This window comes from Crinia signifera, chromosome 6 (genome assembly GCF_055691185.1).
Source record: "Crinia signifera chromosome 6, ASM5569118v1, whole genome shotgun sequence".
NCBI lineage: Eukaryota > Metazoa > Chordata > Amphibia > Anura > Myobatrachidae > Crinia > Crinia signifera.
In genome coordinates this window covers 267,858,609-267,875,991 of record NC_139222.1, presented here as the reverse complement: position 1 = coordinate 267,875,991, position 17,383 = coordinate 267,858,609, and the positions used below count along the sequence as shown (strand labels likewise).

Below are 17,383 nucleotides of genomic sequence, written 5' to 3'. Positions count from 1 at the left end.
AGATCTTGACTAAGCAAAAATTGCTCAGTCAAAACCTCCCAGCTACAGCCCGTATGTACCCCCTTAAGAAGTCTGGTACTGGATGCTCTGTTTCCAGGAATGGTAACTGTGTAGAATCCCTGACATACAATGCCATAACTGCCAGTGCAACTGTGACAAAACGTCTGGCTCGCCTTACTAATTACCCCTGAGGAACACCCAGTGAAAACTGCTTCCTCTGCATTCGAATTTGTTCTGCAACTCCCTGGGGTAACCATCGGTAACCACGCGGCTCAGACACATGCGCAGACAGCATAGATGCATTTGACTCTCAATGCACGTGGAGACTCACATGGGGCTTCCGAATGTGGGATGCTTCCAGAATTAGGCCCAATATCAAAATACTATTCCAGCAACTGTTCTGAAAAGGGGCAGGCTAGAGGAGCCAAATGGTTGTTACCTGCCCTAAAATTCTACGTCTCTATACTTAATATACCTAGTTCTTATTATTGCTTGTATGCGGCCAATCCTCTTGCTTTAAATAAATACAGTGTCGGCGTTTATGCTTGCCACACATTAGTACGATGGATCGGGTAAAAAAGTGGGCAAATCGCATGTGTTGACATTACATCAGATGCACGGTCCCATGCGCATCGGATCGGAGTCCGGTCAGCGAGGACTGGGATTGTATGCGATGTATAGCATTCAAAAGGACCGTATGAAATATAGGGCTTGCGATTTTGCCACCTGGGGAGTTCCCAGGCGGCTCAAGCTTGATCGGCTGCAACTTTTCCCCTCGGAGAAGTCGCAGTTATGTATGGGGGCCTTAACTACTGATCCTGGTGTGTTGTCACTAACAAGTAATTGTGATTCACACTCTCGCGGCTATCTGTATCTAATAGGATTTGTCCCTGTGTTTATGTTTATTTGGATCTTTTACTGTGAAAATATGCCAATATTTCCCGACAGGGGAAATAACGGCACTCACCTATTCAATGCTGTTATTAACGACAACATTAAAGGGTGCGACTTTTTAAACAATCGTCTGTGTTTTGTCGGCAATGGCCGTGGATTGTCAAATTCACAGCCGTTTTTTGCCAATCCGTGGACTTTCCGGCACTCAAAAGCAATAATTAGTCAGTCAGAAGAAAGAGACGGCCCGGGATTCCGACTGTCGGGACATTCTGAGATTCAGAATCCCAGATTGAATACCCCCATAATCTAATATGTAATCTTGTTTTGTGTAAAGTGATTAAACATTAACAAAGATAATCTATCAAAAAGACAGATTAGTGATTTGTATCCATTCTCCTTTACTATATATACACATCGCTGGCCCCACCCCTAAATCCCACCAATCGACCAAGTGCTTTTCTGTACAGCAAGTCTGCATACTGTAGCTGTCAAGCCAACATCGCCTACTTTGGGAAGCCCCGCCCCCTAATATGACAGTGTGAAAGGAAGCATGATGGACAACCTTACATAAGTATAAACACTCCAGTTATTTGATGTATACTATACTAGGCATCTCAGGGATACATTGTGTTTGCCGGATATTAATATGCAATAGTCAAATAGAGACATTATCTGCTCTGTAACAAGCCAAACCGGCAGTGTCCCCAGTAATTCGAATCAAACAATGGAAACTATGCTGACACTTGTTGACAGTGCAATCAGCTATATTTTACTAACACTAATCAATCATATAATGTGTGGACATTGCTATTATATACTTCTGAGAGAGCTGTTACAGGTACAGTGAGTGACGGAGTAGTACCCGGCCAGGGGTCACAGTCAGAGAGGAATGAATAGGAAGGCAGGAGGGGAACCACCAGAGGATGGAGAAAGATCCAGTCAGATGTATATACGGTAAGTATAACAATATTATGCAGCAGACCAGGGTAGGGGATAGAGGGGTCGAATAAAAGACCAACCCTTCTCCAGTGTTTTCTTTCACAACATCTCTCAGTGTAAATGAGATGTTTCTGGTGATCCCCTTTTTGGCTTCAACTTCTGACATCCCAATAGAACCTATGAGGATGGCTGTTTAGCTCCAGGGGAGGGGCTGCAGCACTGTTCAAAATTCAAATAGGGGAGCCACACCCACTGCCAGTGAGTTTGGATTGGCAGTTGGTGGCAGTGGGTGTGGCTCCCCTATTGCATCCTCTCCTCTGGAGCCGCCCCTGCTTAGCTCTGTTCAAGACTTCATGCACATTCACATTTCACAATTAGGGGTTTTGCTGGGATTCCAGTAGGGGTGTGGATCATTAGCTTGACCTTTGTCATGTCCACCTCCTGACCAATGTCGACATTTTGTACCTGTCGTCCTAATGCATGTCGAACATTTATTGTTGACCTTATTGCTGTCAACCTATCATCTGGAAACCCGCCAATAGGAGAGCGGAATTAGTGCAGTATTACTAGAGTCTGTCTTACTGACATAAGGGGTGACGCAGATTTGTAGCTTGTTACTGTACATAAACAGAGCCCTTAGTAATTGTGATTCTCAGTCAAGCACAGCTGATGTTGGATGCCGATGCTGGGTGCAGTGGAGTTGATGTTGGATGTCAATGTCGGATGCAGTGGAATCAATGTTGGAAGCAGTGGGACAATGAAGCAGTGGGACAATGTTGGAGGCAGTGGATCTGATGTTGGATGCCATTGCTGGATGCGGTTGGTTGAAACAGTGGGACAATGTTAGATACTGATGTTGGGTGCAGAGTGGGGCGATGTTGAATGCAGTGGAGCTGATGTTGGATGCCATTACTGGATGCAGCGAGGTGATGTTGCTGGGTGCAGTGGGGTGACGTTGGATGCAATGGAGCTGATGTTGGATGCCATTGCTGGATACAGTGTGGTGATGTTGCTGGATGCAGAGTGGGGCGATGTTGGATGCAATGGAGCTGATGTTGGAAGCCATTGCTGGATACAGTGTGGTGATGTTGCTGGATGCAGAGTGGGCGATGTTGGATGCAGTGGGGTGATGTTGCTGGATGCAGAGTGGGCGATGTTGGATGCAGTGGAGTTGATGATGGATGCCATTGCTGGATGCAGAGTGGGCGATGATGGATGCAGTGGGGTGATGTTGCTGGATGCAGAGTGGACGATGTTGGATGCAGTGGGTTGATGTTCAATGCCATTGCTGGATGCAGAGTGGGCGATGTTGGATGCAGTGGGGCGATGTTCAATGCCATTGCTGGATGCAGAGTGGGCGATGTATGATGCAGCGGGGTGATGTTGCTGGATGCAGAGTGGGCGATGTTGGATGCAGAGTGGGCGATGTTGGAGGCAGTGGGGTGATGTTGCTGGATGCTGAGTGGACGATGTTGGATGCAGTGGGGTGATGTTCAATGCCATTGCTGGATGCAGAGTGATGTGATGTTGGATGCCGATGTTGGATGCAGTGGAGGCGATGTCAGATGTGCTTTGTACATGTTATGGGAGAGTTGCGATACAGGAGATATGCCTGTTCTAGGGTGTACAGGGGGCTCCCCGAAAATCAGGAGCCTCCCGCAGTTTCACGAAAAGAGGGCACAGATGGAAAGGAGGCCTTCCCCAGATGGAGAAACTGCACCAGGACTATTGAAGGGTAAACAGGACCCGGGGCCCCAACCCAGGTAGAACCTATTACATATTGCCAGACAGCACAGCAATAATCTGACATTACACAATTATTAACAATACGCACTGAAATCACAGAATGGTAATTATACAGCACAAACAGGTTACAATAATTTTTTTTTTTTTATGAATTATGAGTATTAGGGAATATTAGGACTTACGTTATTAAACATGTCACTATTGTATGTTTGTAGATTGTGTATTAGGCTGTTGAAAGTGCTACTAAACAGACCTCCGGCCGTCCTGAAGACTCCTAGAAGACGTAGCAGAAGCAGAGGTGGCACTAGAACCCCTACCGACACACAGAGCGGCCAGACCCAAACCACTTTGCTATATATATTTTAAAATAATTGCACAATAACTTTTGCTTTATTTTATTAAACCGTTTAACTCCTTCATGCCTGCCCAATCAGTGGCCTCACATTCCTGATGAAGGGATTGGCTCACAGCGCTGAGGTCATGGGTTCTATTCCCACCATGGCCCTAACTGTGCGGAGTTTGTATATTCTCCCCGTGCTTGCGTGGGTTTCCTCCGGGTACTCCGGTTTCCTCCCACAATCCAAAAAAATACTGGTAGGTTAATTGGCTCTCAACAAAATTAACCTTAGAATGTCTGTGTGTGCGTGTACATGTGGTAGGGAATATAGATTGTAAGCTCCACTGGGGCAGGAACTGAATGTTCAAATATCCTCTGTAAAGCGCTGCGGAATAGGTGTGCGCTATATAAATGCTAATAAATAATAATTATAATTGCTTGAAGTTGGGAAATTTTGACAACCAGAGCCACAAGTTATTGAAAAACATGGACGATGCTCTGTGTTCTGATAGCAGGAAGGCCCAGGCGGATGGTCTGTCACTTAAGAACGAAACGATGAGACAAACTTATGTTTAATCCATGAGATAAAGGGTTAATTGTACGGAGAAGAGAGGATGCACTTGTTCAGGAACCCCTGTAGAAAAAAGCACTGTTTCTTGGGAAATGCCCAGCTTCTGTATATTTTGCTGCAGCACTTAACTTGCTTCTACAGGGCCTGAAGGACGTACGGCCCACAGCAGCCATCTAGTGGCCAGAGTCTGATACAGCAGCTTCAGCAAGATAGAAAGCCCCATACACACTAGCCAATCCCCACTGCCACCAATATTGGCGGCGGCGGCGGGGTAACAGCATCAGCAAGTACATACACACTGATGAATTCTACTTGTATAGATTTCATTCTACAACTGATGACAAAAAGGGTTCTCACATAGAGCACCAATTGTGGATGTGTAGCCGTACAAATCCATTCGCAATATTATACATAAAACGTTTTCACCGTGCTGAATTTAAAATCCCGTCTGCTGTATCGAATAACTACCATGAAAAAGGTCCCAATAAAACAACAATTTATTAATCACACAAGTTCAACAATAATCTCTGCAATAAATAACACAATAATGGTGTTCAATAGGAGTTATATTTTATCCCATTTTATTAGTGGGTTAGGTCAACAGGGTCATTAGGTCGACATGGGGAAGGTCAACAGTCAAAAGGTTGGCATGGGGTTTTGACATCCGATATTTCATGCCCTGCCATCCACTAGGGCGTGGTGGGAGAATAAAATAGTGTGACCTTTTGAATGTCAACCTTCAGTCATGTCGACCTAGTGGTGTCGACCTAATGCTTGTCGACTTAGTTGCTGTCTGTTCAAAGATCCATATCCCTTTTCAGAACCATTCTGCTGTTTAACCCCTTACCGCCGCAGCCTGTTTTTGCCTTCCGGACAGAGCCCTTTTTTTTCAAATCTGACATGTATCACTTAAGTGGGGATAACTTTTTTTTGCTTTTACTTATCCCAGTGATTTTGAGATTGTTTTCTCGTGACACATTGTACTTCAAGTTAGTGGTAAATTTTGGTCGATACAGTCTGTGTTTTTTTTGTGAAAAATACCAAAATGTCGTAAAAAAATTGAAAATTTAGCAATTTTCAAAATGTAAAATTTTCTGCTTGTGAGACAAATAATCATACCACTCAAAATAGTTAATAACTAACATAGACCATATGTCTACTTTATGTTTCCATCATTATTTCAACCTCCTTTTAATTTTTTTGGACACTAGGAGGCTTAAAATATGAATAGCAAATTCTCAAATTTTCAAGAAAATTTCAAACACTGATTTTTTTAGGGACCAGTTCAGTTCTGATGTGACTTTGAGGGACTTGTATGTGAGACACCCCCATAAATGATGCCATTTCAAAAACTGCACCCCTCACAGTATTCAAAACAGCATTTTGGAAGTTTGTTAACCCTTTAGGTGTTTCACAGGAATTAAAACAAAGTGTAGGTGAAATTTCAAAATTTCATTTTTTTTGCAGATTTTCAATTTTAATACATTTTTCTAAGGAACACAGTAGATTTTACTAGAGAAATGTGACTAAAAATTGATTCCCCCAATTCTTTTGTTTTCATAAATATCCTATATGTGGCCCTAGTGTGCACGTTGACCAAACCACAGGCTTCATAATAGAAGGAGCACCTACTTGATTTTGGAGCCTCCTTTTTATGAGATTATTTTTTAGGCACCATGTAGGTTTCTAGGCACCATAAGATGCTAAAAGTTAGGAACCCCCCCACAAGTGACCCCATTTTGCAAACTACACCCCTCAGGAAATTCATCTAGGGGTATAGTGTACATTTCAAACCCCCAGGAGTTTCACCAATTTTGGTACAACTGGGCTGTGAAAATGAAAAATTAATTTTTTTTACACAAAAATGCAGTTCTGGCTCAAAATTTTTCATTTTCACAAGGAATGAAGGAGACAAAGCACCCCAAAATATGTGCCCCAATTTCTCCCGAGTACGGCAATGCCTCATATGTGACCAAAAAATACCATTTGGGTGCATGGCAGGACTCAGAAGGGAAGGAGTGATATTTGGATTTTGCAGCACAGATTCTGGTGGAATGAATCGTGGGTGCTATGTCGCATTAGCAAGACCCCCGAAGCCCCAATACAGTGGAACCCCCCCACAAGTGACCCCATTTTGCAAACTACACCCCTCAGGGAATTCATCTAGGGGTATAGTGTACATTTCAAACCCCCAGGGGTTTCACCAATTGTGGTACAACTGGGCTGTGAAAATGAAAAATTACATTTTTTACACAAAAATGCAGTTCTGGCTCAAAATTTTTCATTTTCACAAGGAATGAAGGAGACAAAGCACCCCAAAATCTGTGCCCCAATTTCTCCCGAGTACGGCAATGCCTCATATGTGACCAAAAAATACCATTTGGGTGCATGGCAGGACTCAGAAGGGAAGGAGTGATATTTGGATTTTGCAGCACACATTCTGGTGGAATGAATGGTGGGTGCTATGTCGCATTAGCAAGACCCCCGAAGCACCAATACAGTGGAACCCCCCCACAAGTGACCCCATTTTGCAAACTACACCCCTCAGGGAATTCATCTAGGGGTATAGTGTACATTTCAAACCCCCAGGGGTTTCACCAATTTTGGTACAACTGGGCTGTGAAAATGAAAAATTACAATTTTTTACACAAAAATGCAGTTCTGGCTCAAAATTTTTCATTTTCACAAGGAACGAAGGAGACAAAGCACCCCAAAATCTGTGCCCCAATTTCTCCCGAGTACGGCAATGCCTCATATGTGACCAAAAAATACCATTTGGGTGCATGGCAGGACTCAGAAGGGAAGGAGTGATATTTGGATTTTGCAGCACACATTCTGGTGGAATGAATGGTGGGTGCTATGTCGCATTAGCAAGACCCCCGAAGCACCAATACAGTGGAACCCCCCCACAAGTGACCCCATTTTGCAAACTACACCCCTCAGGGAATTCATCTAGGGGTATAGTGTACATTTCAAACCCCCAGGGGTTTCACCAATTTTGGTACAACTGGGCTGTGAAAATGAAAAATTACAATTTTTTACACAAAAATGCAGTTCTGGCTCAAAATTTTTCATTTTCACAAGGAACGAAGGAGACAAAGCACCCCAAAATCTGTGCCCCAATTTCTCCCGAGTACGGCAATGCCTCATATGTGACCAAAAAATGGCAGGACTCAGAAGGGAAGGAGTGATATTTGGATTTTGCAGCACAGATTCTGGTGGAATGAATGGTGGGTGCTATGTCGCATTAGCAAGACCCCCGAAGCACCAATACAGTGGAACCCCCCTACAAGTGACCCCTTTTTGCAAACTACACCCCTCAGGGAATTCATCTAGGGGTATAGTGTACATTTCAAACCCCCAGGGGTTTCACCAATTTTGGTACAACTGGGCTGTGAAAATGAAAAATTACATTTTTTACACAAAAATGCAGTTCTGGCTCAAAATTTTTCATTTTCACAAGGAATGAAGGAGACAAAGCACCCCAAAATCTGTGCCCCAATTTATCCCGAGTACGGCAATGCCTCATATGTGACCAAAAAATACCAATTGGGTGCATGGCAGGACTCAGAAGGGAAGGAGTGATATTTGGATTTTGCAGCACACATTCTGGTGGAATGAATGGTGGGTGCTATGTCGCATTAGCAAGACCCCCGAAGCACGGTGAAATGATGAACCTAATAATCCATAGATGTGTGGTATATTTTAAAGCACTCCTTCATACATAGGCCGGGTTTGTCGGGGCAAGTTTCACAGTGGAAAATAGTTTGCTTTCGTATTCCCTTTTTATAGCAAACTTTGCACCTTTTTTGTGTCCTGCCCTTTTTTCCAGTGGAGGGGATTTCGTTAGGAAAATGCTGCCCTGATACAATACGGGGGCCAGTACTAGAAGTACTGGGGCCAGTACTAGAAGTACTGGGGCCCTCTGCCTGCTGGTTCCCAAATATTAGGCCCTTTATGACTTCCTCTTGAAAGTGCATAAATGTCCCCGTCTGGCTGGTAGAACGGAATAGTACGTAAGCGTTATACAGTGCCATCTGGATGATATACACGGCCAGCTTCTTATACCATATTTTTGTTTTCCGCAGGGCACTGTACGGCTTCAGTACCTGATCTGAAAGATCCACTCCGCCCATGTACTTATTGTAATCTAGGATACAAATAGGTTTTGAGGTGTGGGTACTGGTACCTCGTACAGGGACGGAGGTGGTACTGTCTCCGTGAATTGTTGTCAGTATAAGGACATCCCTCTTGTCCTTATATTTGACCAACAACATATTTTCGGTGCATATTCACCTGCTTTCACCCTTTCACAGTAATTGGGCAATGTGCGTTTTTGGGAGGCCTCTTTGGTTCTTGCGCACAGTACCGCAAGCTGCTGTACCTCTTGAACCAAGGGCCTTAAACAGGGGGATGCTGGTGTAAAAGTTATCCACATAGATGTGATAACCCTTATCCAGGAAGGGGTGCACTAAATCCCAGACAATCTTTCCACTAACACCTACGAGGGAGGGGGGGCATTCTGGCGGTTCAATTCTTGTGTCCTTCCCTTCATATACCCTAAACCTGTGGGTGTACCCGGAGGTACTTTCGCACAGCTTATACATTTTTATGCCATACCTTGCCCTCTTATTGGGAAGGTACTGGCAGGATTTTACCCTTCCTTTAAAATGTATAAGTGACTCGTCTACACAAATGAATTTTTGGGGGATGTACATCTCAGCAAATTTGGCGCTGAAATGATCAATGACCGGCCTGACTTTGAATAGCCGGTCAAAGGTGGGATCATCTCTGGGTGGGCACTGTGCATTATCGTTGTAATGCAAAAAATTAAGGATCGTCTCAAAACGAGTCCGGGTCATGGCCATACGATGAAGTGGGGTGCTGTACAGAACATCTGTACTCCAATATTGCCTAATTTCTGGCTTTTTAACTATGCCCATATGTAACACCAGACCCCAAAACGTCATCATCTCTACTGCATCTACAGGGGTCCACCTAGCAAATGATGACGTGGGGTTTTGGGCAATAAACTGCTGGGCATATAAATTACTTTCGTCCACCATTAAATTTATAAAATCATCAGAGAAAAAGACTTTGAAAAAGTCAATTTCTTTGAGGCCTGTAGTATCAAATTGGATTCCTGGGTTGGCCAAAAACTCAGGAACCTGGGGCTCAAAATTGTGTGGTGGTGGGGTCCATACGAGATCAATCATTGGGGGGGGGGTCTCAGCTGCTCTACGGGGGCGTCTTTGAGGGGGTCCCTCATCACTAGAGGAGGAAGAGGAGCTTAAGACGAATGCAAATTCATCGCTTTCTTCACTGGCTGTGTCAGTGTCAGAGGCAATAAGGGCATATGCCTCCTCCGCTGAAAACAGTCTTTGCGATGATTGGGACATTTTTATTATTTTTGTGTAGGCGGGTATAGTGTAGGGGGGGGGTACAAACTTTATTTCAACACGGGGGGTATGTAGTGTGTATGTAGTGCTTTAACACGTGTAAGTTAAAAGAAAAAAAAAAGCTCCTGCGCCAAAAATTGAGCACAGATGTTGGTCAGTAACGTCCGTCACTGATCAGCGCTCAGCGGGCACAGGACACCCACAAAAGCACCGTGGGTGTAAAAAAAATAAAAAAAAAGACTCCACAGCACCCTCCAAAAAAAAAAAATTTAAAAAAACTTCTGATGAGTCAAAGAAAACAGGAATTTGATGCAAAAAAAAAATTAGATAAAAAATGCTGATCAGTGATGTACGTCACTGATCAGCGCTCAGCGGGCACAGGACACCCACAAAAGCACCGTGGGAGTAAAAAAATTTAAAAAAAAAAGACTCCACAGCACCCTCCAAAAAAAAAAATTTAAAAAAACTTCTGATGAGTCAAAGACAACAGGAATTTGATCCCAAAAAAAAAAAATTAGATCAAAAATGCTGATCAGTGATGTACGTCACTGATCAGCGCTCAGCGGGCACAGGGCACCCACAAAAGCACCGTGGGTGTAAAAAAAATTAAAAAAACCCCAGAGCACCCTCAAAAAAAAAAAAACTGCTGATCAGTGATGCAACACTGATTAGCAGTGAGGGGCAGCAGTCACACAACTGTGGGTGCAACCTGACAGGGTATATATATAAAAAAAAAAAACTGCACCCCAAAAAAAATGCTGATCAGTTAGTTTACACTGATCAGCACAAAAGGGGGGCAGCAGGGGGCAGCAGATACAAAATTATATCACACAATTTAAATCTCTGACACAATGACGCTGCTGCAGCAGAAGCAGCAGCAGCACCAGCAGCACAAGCACCAGGAAGTCACAGCAGGAGCTGGCAGCACGGATGCCACCAACGCTGATCAGGTCAGTATAGGCACAGATGGGCACGGAGACCGCTCTGCACGCTGTTCCTGACCGGAATGGCGGCTGCAGGGCTGTCTCCGTTATTTCATTTGAGGTGTAATGGCTGTGATTGGTCCGTCGGTCCGACGGACCAATCACAGCCTTTGGGGGCAGGTGGGGTGAGGTGGGGTGACCACCAGTGACACCCTTACACCCGGTGGTGATTGGTGCTGTACTTAACATAAAGATAGATCACTAGATCTATCTTTCATACCAGATTATAGGGTATTTGCTGGTGGTTGCTTTATTTAAGGCACGAATGGACAAACTGTGGCCCTCCAGCTGTTGTGAAACTACATATCCCATCATGCCTTGCCATAGTTTTAGCATTCCTAATAGCAAAACTGTGGCAAGGCATGATGGGACTTGTAGTTTCACAACAGCTCAGATAGTCGCACAGCGTCGTCCAGACATAAAACGTACAGAAGAATACTGGGTGTAGAAATCACATCAACATAATACAATAAGAAAATTTCAACTATGCCCTCCAGAAGCAGAGACACGTCATAGGTGTCAGACATACATACAGGGTGTACAGTCTTGTACAGTACAGTACCTAGAAATAATAACAGATATGATAAGACCTGGACATAATAAGTATTAAGTACAAAACACAGATAATACAACATGCAACAGATTGCAGACTGAGGCAAAGGTGTAGCATGTACTGCAGGGAATTCAGGCAGCAGATAAAACATATGTTTTTTCCTAGAATTAGGGTGTGATTGGTGGTTGTATGGAAAGCCACTGTGCAGTACTGTACAACTAATACGCTAATGCAGCAGAAGGCGTCTTTAGGAAAAAGCCTCCTCCTGCCAGAGTCTGCGATCCGAGCGCTGCATCCAAAGACACAACATCGCTTAACCATCCATCTCAGCCATCTGAGTCTGCCCCCATCGGAACTGCTCAGACGGGGCCAGGAAGTCTGCGTTTCACCATGACCTGGTCACAAATTGCAGCAAGGTTTGTCTAAAGACTTTTGCTGTAGCGGCGCTGTATCTAACCGCAGTGGGTTAATGTGTTTGCCGATAGATGGCGTGGTGTTTTTCCCAGTTGCGTATGTGTAGTGAACAGCTTCGCCTCCAATTCTGCATTCCTGGAAAGTTGTTTTGCGCGGTCGGATGCATGATGGATTTCTCCGGATCAGCGCAAAGAGCTGATATCCAATCTCTGTGCTCAAGGCGAGCATGCTTCAGAAATTTATCGCAGAGGAAGGTGGTGTGCGAGAGCAGTTTCTCGTGCGGTGCACCATATCCAGTGGTGTCAGCGTTATGAGGCAGGAAGCGAAAGCACCAGGACAAGGCTACACCACATGGCCAATAAGACCTGCTTGCAAAATTTCAATGGGAGGTCTTCAAACAACCTCCATACAGCCCTGATATCTTCCCATGTGACTCCTACATCTTCACCGAAGCCATCCACTCCCTTCCTGCACGCTGGGATCAGTGCATCAATGTCAATCATGTGTAGTAGTAATGTTACACCTGAACTGTAATTAAAGATTCGGTACTTGTGTATTTTGGCGGCGCCCCCGATGTCCGTCGTACGACGAACGTATCGCATCGCATGCCATGTACCCGATGGCATGCGATGCGACGCGATTTTGACCCCTTATACGATCAAAAATCGTATAAGCACCCTAATGGGTGCTTACAATGTTAAATGCACCCCCACGCCACCCCCCCACTATAAACGTGAACCCGAACCGTGGCGAGCGCAGCGGTACGCGTCCTACGACCTTTTCATACCCCCACTATCCACGTCGGCGTGGAGTTGAGAATAGAATAGTGTGGCGAGCGCAGCGAGCCCGAAGCGTGGCGAGCGGACGCGGATACCTTCACAGGTATCCGCGTCCCCTCGCTGCGCTCGCCACACTATTCTATTCTCAACTCCACGCCGACGTGGATAGTGGGGGTATGAAAAGGTCGTAGGACGTGTACCGCTGCGCTCGCCACGCTTCGGGTTCACGTTTATAGTGGGGGGGGTGGCGTGGGGGTGCATTTAACATTGTTAAATGGGGTGCTTATACAATGTTTAATCGCATCGTATGGCATTGTATGCCATGTACAATGGCATACAATTTCAAAATTGTATGCCATCGTGCACCGTCGTACGATATCGCGTCGCATCGCATACCATCGTATGCGTTATGGTATGCGATGCGATGGGCGCCGCCAAAATACACAAGTACCAAAGATTCTTTAATTAAAATATTCTTTAATTACAACCAGTCTCCTTTGCATTTGGACACACCTTATTTAGGCACAACGCGAGATGTACTAACGTTGAAGTGATAAAACGGATAGCGACAAACTACCCATCAGCTCCTACCTGTCATTTTTAGTTGATTGGCTGGTGGTTAATCACTCTCCATTTTATCACTTTTCAAGTTTAGTACATCTGATCCAGAGCCTTAAAAGCAGTTTTTTGTCATTTAAGTTGGAATTTGTTTAAAACTTTTAGCAAGTTGTGCTTTGCATGTAGCCGATGTGAAAAAATGCGCAGTGTGTGCTACAAAGGTAAAGCTGGCCATACATCTACAGATCGATTGTCAGATTGGGCTGGTTGGAACAAAAACCTGGTAATATCTGAGTGACAGTTTTTGGCAGTTTTCCAGCAATTCAAAGCAAATGATCAACTGTCATCTGCTCTCATCCATTACCAGGATTTTGTTCCAACCAGGCCAATCTGACAATTGATCTGTAGATGTATGGCTGGTTTTTGTCCTGTAATAACGTGTAATTACCTGCTGGTTGTTTTCCCTGTGCCTCTCCCTGCAGTTTGGCAGCCTGAATGACCAAACCAGAACACCTGTGCAGGCTTTGCTTTTGAGGAGGAGGATTGGTTGGCCTGTAATTCTGGAAGGAGGATGAATCTGGGGTATTTATGGCTGATTTAGGCCATTTGTCAGGATATATTATGCTAAATGGTAACCAATGACACGGGACTACTAGAGGGTACAATGTATTTACTAAGCTTCTAAAAATAAGGTGACACATTCACTGCATGGGCTACTTCACCAGATAGGCAACGACAAACTATTACCAGCAATTCTTAGTTGGATGCATCTGTCCCCTTGTGGCTGAGTTGGGGGGTGGGGGTAACTGGTCAGCACTGGAGTGCTCACACCTAGGCTTCCGACTGTAGGCGGAGCTGCAGATTACGGTGGCTCTCCCGTACTAGGAATAAGGCTGTGCAAATATGTGTGGACAGTGATGATGGCGGAGGTGCAGCAGCATAGACGCAGGATTATCTCTTCCCAACGTGTTCTACTCATTCCTATCGCTGAGCAGCTTTCTGTGTCTCACATACTGAGTGAAATTGGGCACGAGCGGCATTAGTTGGTCCAATCTGGTCTACAAAGACTAGAGATGGTTGTACAAATCACACGCTGTAAGGCCATTCTTACTGCTAGCATGGAACACAGTAGTAACTGCTGTCACTGTAAGGTCAACTGTACGACATGCATCAATATATTTTCTTCTAATCTAAACTCGTGCCCTCGCGTCCTAGATTCCTTTCTAGCAGAAAAAAGGGTGTTCAACAGTTCCTTATATAGGCCCGATATATTTGTACATGTTGAGCATGTCCTGCCTTAAACGTCTCTTCTCTAGTGTAAATAGTCCCAAATTGCTTAATCTCTCCTTGTAGCTTAACCCTTTCCCGACCGGGCGTTTTTTGTTAATTTTTTTTTTTTTTTTCCTCCTCGCGTTCAAATAAGCGTAACTTTTTTAATTTTCCGGCTATATAGACACATGAGGGCTTTTTTTTTGCGGGACAAGTTGTACTTTTTAATGGTACCATTTACTATACCGTATAATATTCTGGGGAATCAGGAAATAATTCAATGTGGGGTAAAAAGGAAAAAAAAACGCAATTCCACAATTTTGCGCTGGTTACGGTTTTTTTGGAGTTCATAGTTCGTTTAAAATGATGGGTTATCTTTATTCTATGGGTCGTTAAGATTCCGGTGATACCAAACTTATATAGTTTTCGTTACGTTTTACCACTAAAAAAAAAAAAATAGAAAATTTTACGTTTTTTCTAATTTGCGTCGCCATGTTCTGCGGCTAATAACTTTTTTATTTTTCCACCTACGGACCTGGGTGAGGGCTCATTTTTTGCGGGCTGAAGTGTACTTTTTAATTAATACCATTATGGGATGTAGTATGTAGTTTTGGCGTTGGGAATGTTTTTCCGTTTACGCCTTTAATCGTGTGGGATAACTAATGTTATATTTTAATAGATCGGACTTTTAGGAACGCGGCGATACCAAATATGTTTAATTTTTTTATTTTTTATTTATTTTTATTTGTGAAATGGGGAAAGGGGGGTGATTTGAACTTTTAATATTTTTTTATTTTTTTTTTATTTTTAAACTTATTATTTTTTTTTTTTTTACTTTTAATACAAGGCCCCCTAGTGTACTTGACCACTAGGGGGCGCGATCGCCTGTACTAGGTTCAGCCATAGAGCTCTATGGCTGAACATAGTGATTTTCAGCACTTCCTATTACATCCTGCCTCAGGCAGGATGTAATAGGTATGCTGACATGGCCAGCACAGGGGTCTACATTAGACCCCTGGCTGCCATGGCAACCGATCGGCACCCTCCGATCTCGCCGCGGGGGGCCCTGATCGGCGCCGGAGGGGGGCGCCCCCCCTCCGATCAGCTATTTAAGCACTGCGGGCGCTTTGCCCGCGGTGCTTAAAGGGTTAAACGGCCACGATCGGCGAACTCGACGCTCGTGGCCGTGAGAGCAGGTACCTGGCTTTAATATACAGCCATTACCTGCTCTCTTTCAAGCCAGCTCACTTCGTGAGCTGGCTTGATTCCCCCGCAACCGACTCATGACGTATATATACGTCATGTGTCGGGAAGGGGTTAAATTCTCCATTCCCCTTATAAGCTTTGTTGCTCTTCTTTGGCTTATTTCTAATTCTATGATGTCCTTTTTATAGTGCAGGGCCCAGAATTGTACTCCATATCCGAGGTGAGGTCTAACCAATGCTTTGTACAGAGGCATAATTACTTTTGAGTCCCTAGTTTCCATGCCCCTTTTATTAATACATGCCAGAATTTTGTTGGCCTTTTTTGTTGCTATATTACATGGAGCACTACACCCCAGTATGTTGTCTATTTGGACTCCTAGATCCTTTTTGAGTACTGAATTACCCAATTCCTCCCTGCTTAGGTTATAACTAGCACACTGGTTGCGTCTCCCAAGGTGCATGACCTTGCATTCATCCACATTGAACTTCATCTTCCACTTTTTTGCCCACTCATCTAGATTGTCAAGATAATTTTGAAGCATGGTGACATCTTCTGATGATTTAATAACTCTGCTCAGCTTTCTATCGTCCGCTAACATGGATACATTGCTGAGTATCCCCATCCCAATATTGTTAATAAAAACGTTAAACAAAATGGGCCCTAGAACCGAACCCTGTGGCACTCCACTTAGTACTGGTAACATATTTCTGTCAACAATGTACTATTGCAGAAACATTTGTACCATTGTTGCAACTCTGTCATGCCGCAGGACCGGAGCACCCCTGAAGAGGAGCTTCCCCGTAGCACACAAGATCGCAACAGCTAAATTATGCAAAACCGAAATATGCGTCTGAACGGCCATGACACACCTGCGTTTACCAGCCCCAAAGACATTCTACCTGTCACTCCCTTTGCGATTAAGAACTCACTTCAACCTTAATGCATTTGCAATAAGAAAACACCAACTGATTTGCGCACAAAAGCTGCATTTTTGCAGTTAGTAAGACACAGGAGTCGCCATTGCTGAGGTCTACAGGATGGCAGGCACTGGCTGAGACTTAAGATCTACCCACATTTCACTCTACCCACATTTTTCCCATCACTCCCCATAAACGCCAAACTATCAATCCTCGCTGCAACCACAGATGAAAACCCATGACTTCTAATGTGCAATCACCCAATAATCACTCAACTGCTTTAATAAAATAATCAGGTTTGCTTGGTGTAGTGGTTAGCATTACTGCCTCACAGCACTGAAGTCATGGGTTCCATTCCCACCATGGCCCTAACTGGGCAGAGTTTGTATATTCTCCCCGTACTTGCGTGGGTTTCCTCCGGGTACTCCGGTTTCCTCCCACAATCCAAAAATATACTGGTAGGTTTGGCTCCTAACAAAATTAACCCTAGACGTGTGTACATGTGGTAGGGAATATAGAGTAAGCTCCACTGGGGCAGGGACTGATGTGAATGTTCAAATATTCTCTTTAAAACGCTGCGGAATATGTGTGCGCTATATAAGAAACTGTTAATAAACTATGAATGAGGCCCTTGTAGCTCAATTTGAACCCAAATGAAAAACCATTAGGATTACCCCAGATGATGTAGTTATCCAATCCCTACTTTTTAACATAGCCGTATAACGGCAATGGCAAGGTCAGCCCAAGCGTTCCTCCATTTACCATAGCTAATGTCTATAAAAAATAAATAAATAAAAAAAAAAACTCTTTGGTCAACT

At 44.1% G+C, this 17,383-nt stretch overlaps 1 protein-coding gene across 2 annotated transcripts in view; it reads left to right on the top strand.

The window, feature by feature from the left end:
• ENTPD7 (ectonucleoside triphosphate diphosphohydrolase 7) overlaps window positions 1-17,383 on the top strand; it is a 100,542-nt gene that overhangs the window by 22,049 nt on the left and 61,110 nt on the right. The window lies entirely within an intron of this gene.